The sequence below is a fragment of the Zalophus californianus genome, chromosome 2 (assembly GCF_009762305.2).
Source record: "Zalophus californianus isolate mZalCal1 chromosome 2, mZalCal1.pri.v2, whole genome shotgun sequence".
Classification (NCBI taxonomy): domain Eukaryota; kingdom Metazoa; phylum Chordata; class Mammalia; order Carnivora; family Otariidae; genus Zalophus; species Zalophus californianus.
Window position 1 is genome coordinate 73,334,020 of NC_045596.1, and position 12,211 is coordinate 73,346,230.

Here is a 12,211-nt window from a genome sequence, read left to right on the forward strand (position 1 = left end):
GGGTTTCTCATCATTTTGGGCCGGCTAATTCTTCGTTGTGGTGGTGGGCAGTCTTGGGCAATGTATGATGTTTACCAGCATCCCTTACTGCTACCAGAGCTGCTAGTAGCCTGCTTTGAGTCTAACGACCAAAATGGTCTCCAGATATTGCCAAACAGCCCCTGGGGAACAACACTGATCCAGTTGAAAACCACTACATGATAAGCAAATCAGTCCTAGTCAACTGAGCATTGAAATCATGGTTTTTTTCAATAGGCTTACTGAATCTTCATACAGATGTCACTCTGGTCACTTGATTCTGTTGAATCAGGATTCTTAGTGGGGTATGCAAATTAGGTGTTCTCTTTTATACCCTCTAATCCCCTGTTCCATCTGCATCATCAGAAGGAAGCCAACATTAAGGCATTGCTGCAATGAAAACTTGTGTGGTTGACTCTATTCAAATACTGCATCTGAATTCACAAGGCCTTTTAGATACATTTAGGCTTTTATTCAATCAATATTGAGTATAGTATCAGAAACCTGTCCTCCACTGAATCATTTTATAAGATTTACATTCATTTTTATATTCCAGTTACCATAGGGAAAGTGAGACAAATTTAAGCAAACAAAGGGATTATTAAACATGCTTCCTTGGTCCCCTGTTTCTGACCCTATGCCAACCATCCCTAGAATAATGGCAGAGAAAGGTAGACTCACAAAGCCACAAAGCCTCACATGCCTGGCAACAGCGACTCTTTTGGGGTTTTTCTTCTGCCTCCTGCTGATATGCTCCACCCCTTGTCAATCTGTTGATTTTACCTGATTCCCTGACAACTCTGTGCTAGGACTTCATTGTCAGGATATAGGGAGAAAAATGCTTTTCTCAAATGCTTAGAAATTCAAACCTTTATCATGTGGTAAAACCATTCTCATGGAAACAAGTTAGTTTTCTAAGAGTTAACATTTTACCACTGCACAAATTTTCTTAATTATGAGCTGACTGATTTGTATGTCATTTAGAATGAAAGCTTAGATCAGTTTTCAAATTTATCTCAAATTTCAAATATTAATTATAGGTAAAAACAAAAAGATGCTCATTTTATTATCAACAGCTTTTCCTTTACATGTGTATCTTCTTGAATCAAATCAATTCTAAAAAATAAATCCTCAAATTTAAAAAAAAATCTAAATTCAATGCTTTTCACAAATATGACATATAGCATAATGATTTAGAGAATAAACTTTGAAATCAGATCCATATTTAGTTTCATTTACTAGCTGTGGGCCTTGAGTAAGTTGTTTAAATTGTTTTCTCAGCCGTAAGATAGACATATCATGTGTGCTTCCATAACTTTATGTTCTGATTAAATAAAACAATGCATATAAATTACTTTCCACAATGCTTGTCTAACAGGTAAGCACTCAGTACTAGCTATTTTTATTGTTATGCGAAAATTAGTTATATAAGTCTATATATGAAATAGAAATAAAAACTGAGCACTAAATACTTGAAAAATATGTATGATAAATGTATTTTGCTTCTTCCTGACCTCAGTTTCTAAGCTGGGGAATTTTTGATGGCGAAACGAAGTCTTGATGGGTTTAGAGGTAGGAGTGAGTTAACTTCATACTGAAGTCTCAGGGATTATTTACACTCCTAGTTGAGGAATGGCCTCTCCCTTAATGTAGACCTGACCTTGTTTAAAGTTTGAAATGAGATATATTTTCCTAATTTTTCTTAAATATAATCTTTGCCTAAACTATTGAATAAATGAAAAAATGGGAATGAAATTATTTTATGTAAAAGCAAGTGTTTCATAGTTATATGTACTGTGCAGATAATTTACAATGAGTTTAGAAATATAGAAATAGGGGCACCTGGGTGGCTCAGTCAGTTAAGCATCTGCCTTTGGCTCAGGTCATGGTCCCAGGGTCCTGGGATTGAGCCCCATGTTTGGCTCCCTGCTCAGCAGGGAGCCTGCTTCTCCCTCTCCCGCCTGCTAGCACTCTCTCTTGCTCACTGTCTCTCTCAAATAAATAAATAAATAAATAAATAAAATCCTTTAAAAGCGAAATATAGAAATAAAACAATAATCATACTGACATATAATCTATAGTGGAAGGTAAAATTTCACTTAGAAAAGATGTGAGGAATATATAATTAATGTAATGACCTTCTTGTTACAAACTTCAAATGCACCATAAATCAATGTTACATAGAAAATGGAAATGTCTGGTACAAGCAATGTTTTCTTTCCAAACACTAGCCAATTCAATGGAAATAAAATGTATAATATAAGAATTCAGATTATTTAATATGGCACATTCTGTATTTTGAGATCTCCAAATTTAGGTTTTCAAATAGGATTCTTTATGTTTACTAAGTACCTTGATTCATTTAATTATACCTGTTCAGTAGTTCTAAAAGCTATATTCAGACTAAAATTTAAAGGAAGAAAACAGGGGCGCCTGGGTGGCTCAGTTGGTTAAGCGACTGCCTTCGGCTCAGGTCATGATCCTGGAGTCCCAGGATCAAGTCCCGCATCGGACTCCCTGCTCAGCGGGGAGTCTGCTTCTTCCTCTGACCTTCCCCCCTCTCTTGTACTCTCTCTCTCTCTCAAATAAATAAATAAAATCTTAAAAAAAAAAATAAAGGAAGAAAACATTGTTACAGTTGATACAAGATCATAAAAATGTAGAAATAAATCTTGTCTTTCATATTTTTATGGATGTTACCCTTGGCAATCCTCAATATTGATTGCTGATCTTGATTTGTGTCCCAAATTTTTTGCTAATGGAGCGACCCAGGAAGGTTTTGATTTAGGAATAAGGGCTAATTAGATCCTCCTCAGATTGGAATCCCTACAAGAGGAGCAGGCCCAATTTTTCAATTTCACTATAAAATCTGAAGTGAGGACGTTAACATTCCTCCTCATGGTGGTGTAATTTTGGTGACCGAATGGCAAATAGTGGGAATTGTACCTTGAATTGGAACATTGATGCCTAAGTTGTGGCACTAGACCAGTAAGTACTGAAATTTGACAGATAACACGAGTCAAATGTGGGGGAATCACAAGAATTGGAAAGCTCAGAGGAAGTGAGTGGAGAGGACCATTGAGGTGGTATGGTTGGCCTCCTGAGATGAAGTAAAGTCAAAGTGGCTTTCTGTCCATTCACCACAAAGGCCTTATATAAGCATGTCAGCTCATAAAGAAGCCAGACTGGAAAAGAGGTGAAATAATATTTCTCACTCAGGAAAAACCTTGCAAACATCTTATGAGATGTCATTTATTCAACTTCTCAAACTATGCATTTCTTTTCAGTCATTTATTCAGTTTTATTCATTAAGTCACCAAATGCATCAAGCTCCCACTAGGTCCACGTAACAGATCGGACTGGTTCAAATGTATTTACCCTACTGGAAGCACCATTGATTCAATATGTAGCATAGCAGATAAACACTTTCCTCTAGGTTTTCCCAAAGGTTTTATAATTCTTGTAGTGCCAGCAAGGGAATTATATTTGCTTGAAACTCCCAGAATTTTCCTACGGGATTTTGACTTCTTAGTATGATTTCAGAGGGTATTGCTGTAGATTCTCTATTTCCAGTATTCCTCTAAAAAAGTTCAGGAGTACCTTTAATGAACAGATAGGATTCTTTACAAATCTAGATTACATTTTTTTTTTCCCAGAGGTGATAACTTGGAGTCCTTATTAGAAGGAAAATTAGGTTAGGGCATAATGTAGAACCAATAGAGGACCCGAAAGAGTGAGATTAACATCAAGGCTAGTCCATGACTTTCTTACCATGAAACACATCAGTGAATAGCAGCAGGGGAGGTATTATGTGTTCTAGATTCTTGGTTATAAGACCTCTAAAGGGGCGCTTGGGGGGCTCAGTCATTAAGCATCTGCCTTCGGCTCACGTCATGATCCCAGGGTCCTAGGATCGAGCCCTACATCGGGCTCCCTGTTCTGCTGGAAGCCTGCTTCTCCCTCACCCACTCCCCCTGCTTGTGTTCCCTCTCTCGCTGTGTCTCTCTCTGTGTCAAATAAATAAATAAAATCTTAAAAAAAAAAAAAGACCTCTAGAAAATAACTAGCTTCAAATTCTCCTGTTCCTTTGATCAGGATGCCTAATTTGCAGTGTGCTCAACTCAGGTAAATGATAAATTTCTTTTGCTTTTGTTGTTTTAGGGTAGCTTTTATTGCCTTACAATTCAATATTTATGTTTATACACCATTCAGGAAAAAGCAAGAAGGAATAAAAAGGAAATTAAAAGTAGGAAAATGGGGAAACTGTGATATATTACAGGAGAGAGAAGGGGAGATGGAGAGGGGGATAGAGAGAAAGAGAGAGAGGGAGGGAGGGCAGAAGACGGAGCGAGAGAGGGAGGGAGAGAGAGAGAGAATGTCAAGAAAACCAAGAAAATAAAGATCAGGTGATAGTGAATGGGCCTGGCAGGGAGGAATGGGGAAACTGATGGAGATCTGAAAGGCACTTTTATCTGCTTTGAATTCTCAAATTTTTCCATTCAATATGCACAGCCTTACAGTTTTGAAAAATGTGTCAAGTTTGACAAATATTCCATAGAAGGATGGGCAGATACAGTATTCAAGGTCACTTTTCCAATGCTCTATTCTGATTGCTGAATTGAGCTAGAATGCTGATAATAGAATAGAGCAGTTTCCAGGACTGACTAAAGGTCTACAATTACCATTCTCTCTAATAAAGCCCTAGTTTTCTGATGTTCAGACCAGTGAAAAGAGGTTATCTTTAAGTTTATCCATTTCTAATTTAAAGGAAGACTGCCATTGAATGGAAAAGCAGGATTTTTAAAAAAATGTATATTTAGATTACTTCCCCATTTTCCTATGCATACATATTTCATAAATGGGAACACTACAGAATCAAAAAAGCTTCATAAAAAAGCGTTCATAATACCATGAATACTCATTAACCTAAAAAAAAAACCTAGAAACACATTATTTTTGGTCTAGGGTTAATAAATTCTTCATAATAAACTCTTAGCTGCTAACAGTCACATTACATATATAATTGGCCTAATGAAATTACTTACATAAATGGCCTTTGCATTTTTGTAAAACTTTGATAAATATTATCAATCGGCAATGCTAGAAACCAACCTCTGTCTCATCTCTGATGTTTTCCTCTTTATCTCTGCTTACCTTACCTAACTTAACCTCATTCGAGCCCCATCCAGGGTTAGCAGGGGATTACGTCTTCTGAATTTGAATCTTGCTTCTGTAGATTTCTTAACCTTTTTGAACTTCATGTTTCCATTTATGAAACACAGGCAGAAATGTCTCTCCTATACCTGGCTGCTGTGAAATCTAAATGGAATAACATATACCAGCCCCTTTTCTGAATTAAGCACCCTGTTTTAACTAAAACATACTCCATCTACTGCTTCTCAACTTTTACCTCTAGTATCTTCCATGAAGCCTGGGAAAAGGAGGCCAAAACTTCCAGAAAAAATGATTATTTGCCTTTCGAATGCTTGTGCTAGATTATAAATTCTGTACAGCAAATTCCAACTGACATAAAACAGAAAAACACTCTAAATACACAATTTAGAAAGAAATAAATGCAGAAAGATATTTATAGAAACTATTAATATTACTACCATTATTAATAGCTGTAATTATCTTCTGCTGAAGGCAAAAATTGACTCAAATGCAAATAATCGGCTCTTCCTCCACACACACCCACATACATACATACTGAGTTCCCTTCACAGGATGACCTTAACCTCAGCCTTTGCAGGGGCAGAAAATGTTTATTTCTCTTCTAGCTTCTTTGGTTGTGGACTAATAATTAAAATGATATAGGACAGATTCACATAAGAGCAACAAACAAAATTTTACTAACATATAGGAGGTATACAAGGGAAAGACCCAGGAGAATGGAGTAACTCCCCAAAATGGCTAAAGCCATCACCTTAAATATTATCTTCATCTAAAGACAAAAGAAGATACTGGGGGTAGGGAGTCAGTTATGGGAGGTTACCAGTAAAAGCACAGGAAATAAGGATAATGCTGTTATGCAGATATATGTCCTTGCCTTCTTCACTGATAAGAGTTTCTAGAGATTTGGTCATCCCCATCTTCCTGGTATAGTATTAGGGACACTCTTATAAAGGGAGATTTCCCTTATCAAAAGGGTAACTTCTACTCCGTTTTTAGAGCTCACCACTGTTTTCTGTTTCTTAAAAATTACCACTTTAAAATAATCAATATGCCAAAGAGGTATATTTTGAGGTGGCAAAATCTGCTCTCTTTCAGTTCCTCCTTTGGAATTTCAAATAAGAAGTTTCACAATGTAGAAGCTAAGCTGATAGACAGCTCCATATCCACTGAAGCAGTCTCTTAGTCCTGAGAATTGGTCAGTGCAGTTAAGCAGTTGTGTCTCATCTCAGGAGGCAGTCCCAAAGTCAGGCTATACTGTGAAAGCAAGCCATCAGGGACTTAACAAGAGGTATTTCTATGGAAACAAAAGAAAAACAAAAGTTAATGTTTAGAGCAAATTATAAACCCAATGTTTGAGTCCTGAGAACTGCCAGTTGAAGAAATTTCTAGATGTCAGCTTCAAAGCATCTTCAGATGGAGTGAGAGCAGGCGGCGGCAATCTGACAGATCTTCCTGGTTTGCAGTTTTGAATGGCTCTGATGATGTCATGGGGCTTACCAGTCAATTTTCTGAGTGGCTCATACAGCAAAAGATTGTCTAACCATGAGCTACTGTGGTGACTTATCAAGTCCTCTAACTTCAGTGTGCAGGGCTTTAGGAAAAAGCAGTTTTATTTCTCAGTGATTCCAAGTCAAAAGAGGAGGAGAAAATTGAAGTGCTAGCTTGGAGGTTTGTAGGCATATGAGGAAACCAGAAGAATCTAGGTTCCAGTCCAGTTTACAGATAAAGAACAAAACCTCAAAGACAATTAACATGAATAAAAATAACAGGACTAGAATCTGGTATCCACATAAGTATTAGAGTTTCTACTGGAGCATGATTTTTCTATCACCCCCATTTTTACTAAAGACAATTATAAGTAAAACTAATTTGTTTACAAAATAAGTTTAGTCTCAATAAATTGGCCTAAAAATAGATAGAAAGATAGATTAGGTGGATAGATAGATGATAGATAGATAGATAGATAGATAGATAGATAGATAGATAGATAGATTTGGCCTAATTATTTACATAAGTGCAGCAAGAATACTGATTGATCATAGAGGCTCTTTTAAATCTGCTTTACTGAAACTTTTCATTAAAAACCTAAGATAGGATTTTTTAAAAGCCTCTCAAGTCTAGGAAGCCAAGCCAAGGACTTGCTCTCAGACCAGGCTGAAATAGATTGCAGTGACTTCCTCTCTTCTCAAGGTCTCCAAAATATCCTAAGGTTCCTGCACCTGCTAGGAAGTGACCTTACTTACTCACCTGGTAAGGTTGCTGGGAATCCAGTAAGCAAGCTGCCAGGCTGTATTTCCAACAGGCTTAATTGGCTCCATAAAGTCAATCTTAGTTCCTTAAAGCTATCTGGCATATCTGATTTTACTCACATTCTCAAATCTGACACTCCAGTCCAAGTCTTGATAATACAGTCAGTTTCTTGTCCCATTACAAGACCCAATTTTTATTAAACTTATGAAAATAACTATATTGCTATAAAACTCTTTTCCAATCTGCAATAACCAGTTTTACTTTAAGACAAATTCACTTTTCTTTTCCCCTTAACAAAAATGCATCTCCATATCTCACACCTTTTCTTAGCCAAAAACACACCCTTCCCCTATATACCTCGTTGTTTCCCTTATTATTGCTAGTAGTTTTAATTACACATTAATTAGAATCTTAACCCTTAGAAACCTTAAATTTTAGTGAAACTAAGAAGTAAGCAATTGTGGGGCACCCAGATGGCTCAGTCATGGAGCGTGAGACTCTTGATCTTGGGGTTGTATGTTTGAGACCCACACTGGATACAGAGATTACTTAAAAAGAAAATCTTTAAAAAAAAAAAAAAGCAGCAGCAGCAATAGTGAGTTGTCCATTACACCAGCATTCTTTAGACTGGCAAATTTATTAATATATATTATAATTTCTAGAAACATGTACCCTTTTTAATAGTATATTTCAGTGTGGCACAAATCATGTCTACAAACAGACCCAAACTTATCTTTATTCCTTTGTAATAGGAGGCCAAAAGTAGATAAATCTAAGTTCAGTAATTAATGTTTCACTATTTTATCTTATTTGGAAACAATCTAGACATTAAAAAAATTTCCATCATTTAACTTAACTTAGCAAAACTCCAAAGTTTCAAGTTACCAGAAAGATGTTGGAAGGAATTTTTAAGTACACATACCATAAATTATAATTATTGTTTAAAAAGTTGTCCTAAAAATTCTTATCCCACTTATATCTATCGTAATCATTTGCTCCCAGCCATTATATTTAGATTACTCATGAAAATTTTGTGAGACATTTTTGAAAGTCAGCCTCCATACCAAGCTATTTTTCTTGCTGACCAATTTTTTTTAAGAGATTTAACATGGACTTAAGTGATCTTTAGTAAGTCTAGGTAGAATAAAAGTATTATATTTAGTTATGAGAACTCTAAAGACATGTCTATTTTAATTAAACTTACAAACTTAAACTAGTTTAATAGCAAATAATATCCCAGATCACATGAACCTGAAAAGCATTTGGGTTAGTTTCTATTATATTTTTAAGAATTTTTATGAATACTAAATTTATACAAGTACTTGATTGTTTAAGCCAATTAAAAGACTCTTTACACATTAATTTTGGAGGTAGAAAAATAGCACACATCTGTAACATACATATATAGACACACATAAATATATAGACAAACATAAAGACCAGATAGTTACTAATATTTGTGGGGAAGATGTTTAAGATTTGTATTTGTACAAATTTGTATTTGTTCTTGTAAGTTATCTTAAGGAAGTTGTGGTCTAGAGTTTTCGAAAGAGAACCTTTCCAGCATTCCTATTTTAAAAAAGGCCTCTTTATTACCCCACCCTTTTTTTTTTCTTTCTGATGAAAAACTTCTCCCTAAAGTTTGCATTTCAAAAATGGCTCTTAGGTCCTAGAGTTGGAGGTTAAAAAAAAAAAATCTATATCACAAAGACACAGAGGAATTATCCAAGTTTTCACCAACGAGTTTTGTTGTGCTTTTGCTTAAAACATCTAAGATAACCATTTACAGTTTTCCTTCTTTTTCTTAATTGCAGTACAATTGTACTTTCAATGTCCTGAGTTTTTACAATATGTACAAATGTCTAAAGGCAAATAGGAAAGGGTGTGAGACGACTGAGTTGCTTTCAGAGTTACACTTTTGTTTTTCTAAAAGGTTGTAAATCAGGAATTGTTAGAACTATCTTCAAAGAATTGGGTATCCTTTTCCATTGTAAGACTTAGAGATTGATTTGCCCACTTACCCACACTATTTTAAATTTGCCTTTTTACATCAGGAAGAAATTTTCCAACTAAGATAGAAACCAAAAGATTTCTATATTCTGCTGTCCAAGGGACATACATTCTTTGGGTGGGGGTCTAGGATATATCTGCAGAGGATATTGCAAAGGAAGGTCTGAAACTAGCAGAGCCTGATAATGGTATCCAGCAAAATGAGCCTTATTGTCTATTCTGGTACTTTTGCTAAATGTATTTCCTGGCTTTTAGCATTTACATGAGTAATCTGTATATTCTGAGCCTAGAGATTAGGTTGGAGTGCTCGCTGTAAATCCTGTAGGAAAAAGGAAGCTAAACCAGGCAGATGACGCTAGACTTTGGGAAGGGGAATTTATGTTGACTGTGGACATTAATTTTTGTTCTAATTTCTATTCTTTCATCTTATTAAGTCAGCCCCTAAGTCTAACCATTATAGTTCTTTGTATCCATTTTTGAACTTGGTCTTTCCATAGATACTAATATAATAAGATGATCGCTTAGGATAAGAATGGTCTAAAAAAATTATTTTTTCTTTTAAATGTAGCCAGTTCAACGGATCCATCATCTGGCCATTGACAAGTAAGATCTTATAATTTTTTTTAAGATTTTATTTATTCTTTGAGAGAGAGAGAGACAGCACAAGCAGGAGGAGAGGCAGAGGGAGAAGGAGAAGCATACTCCCCGCTGAGTTGGGAGCCCAACGTGGGTCACGATCCCAGGACCTGGAGATCACGACCTGAGCCAAAGGCAGGCACTTAACCATCTGAGCCACCCAGGCGCCTCAAGTAGGATCTTACATCAATCTCAATAGCAACTCAAACCAATAAACCCTTTTATTACTTAACCACAGACACAGAGGGATTCCAAAAGAGGGTGCAAAAGATGCGTCTCTCACAAGATCCAGAAAGTTCACTCCCAGAGTTTGCCTAGTCACCAGCTAGACCCGAATACCTGACCTTTACTACTCACCTGCTTGTGCTCACTGACCTTTGTCCTACATTTTCCATAAACTCTTCTTTCCAGCTTCTCTCTCAACTCCAGCAAATGGAAAGCGAAACTACCCCTCAAGCAATAGCAACTGCCCTGACAAGAACTCCAGCTGGTCTAGACCACGCAGACCAGTTTGAATGTAATCCCCACCCCACACACACCTGTGAAGATGGACCATGAAGTCACCTCTAAAATGACTGACAACTACCTTCACGTCATTATAGTACTAAAATCTCTGCCCAAGGAGAAGCACAGGCCTCATTTACATAACGTACGCAGTATGAATAGGCATGTTTCCTTAAGGTGCACGTGCTACCTTATGCCTGCCCCTTTGTAAATATTCATCCCAACCCTAAACAGAAGGAACCTATCCATCCTTGTGAGGGACTCACGACTTTGGAAGCTGGCCCCTGCGATCTCTTCATTTGCTGCAGATAAAGTTTCCTTTATGCAAAAACTCACCTGGTGTAGTTTCTGTGACTCACCAAGGAGTGAATTTATGTTGGTTCAGTTTCAGCCTAAGAAACGCAAAGGCCTCCGTTGTCACTGGTGGTAAGAATAGTGTAATGTAAACACTGTCTATGATTTCCCACAAGAATGCGAGACACCTCCAGTCACAGACCTGCGAATCTGTGACACTGGGCAGGTGCTAACTGGAATGGGACTTTTCCAATTCTAACAAGACAACAAAAGTTGAGACAACAAAAGTGCCTTATGGATTGAGACCCCTTAAGACAAACTCCCCTGAGAGCCAGCACAGCAGGACAAAGAGAAGGCTGCTTGTGACTTTGGTCTGGGAATCCCAGTCTATTCAACTGGTCACTAGATGCACACCACTATGTGCACCTTCTGGATATCAGAGGCCAGAGAGAATATTCTCATTAATTTCAAAGCCAAGATCTCAAGGCATAGAATGAGATGAAAGAAAAGAGAACAGTGATCATCTCTGGGAAGAAAGGGATCAATATAGAACAAATTCTTACCAAGGTGCCTATACGTAAGGAACTAGTTCACACAAACAATTTTCTGCTAATCTAAATTTTAAAAAGGAAAAAAGCTTCCTTTTTCACTTCCACTGGACTTTGCAGGCAGAAATCCCTGGTAAGAATTCTTACCTTCTGGCTAGCTTTTTGTCAGAGGTCCCAGAATCTCAGCTGCTGCAGCCCCAAAACAAGGTCCCATCTGGGTTGCTGAAATTGTAAGGGAGGAAAAGCTTTCCTTATCCCAGGTTCTTTGGCTGGTCTAATAATTAAACTGATATTAGACAGATAAACAGAAGAAAAACAAACAAAACTTTAATAACATATATACCTCCTACATACATGGGAAAGACTCAGGAAACTGAGATACTCTCCAAAATGGCCAAATCCATCACCTTTAATACTGATTTCATCTAAAGACAAAAGATGTTGCAGGTGGGGAGTCAGTTATGGGAGGTTACCAGGAAAACACAGTAAATAAAGATAATGTTGTTATGCAGATTTAAGTCCTTGCCTTCCTGTGATAAGAGTTCCTAGATAGCAAGTCAACCTCCTCTTCCAGTTACAGTGAGCAAGACACCCTTATATTTTCCTTATCAATGTAAATTTCGCTTACAAAAGAGTATCAAAAAAAAAAAAAAGAGTAACTTCTTGGTTCTCAGAGCTTCACCAGTGTCTTGTGTTTCTTAAAAAATGATCAGTTTAGAATAAGCAATATGCCAAAGAGACATATTTTGAAGTGACAAAATCTGCTCTCCTTTACC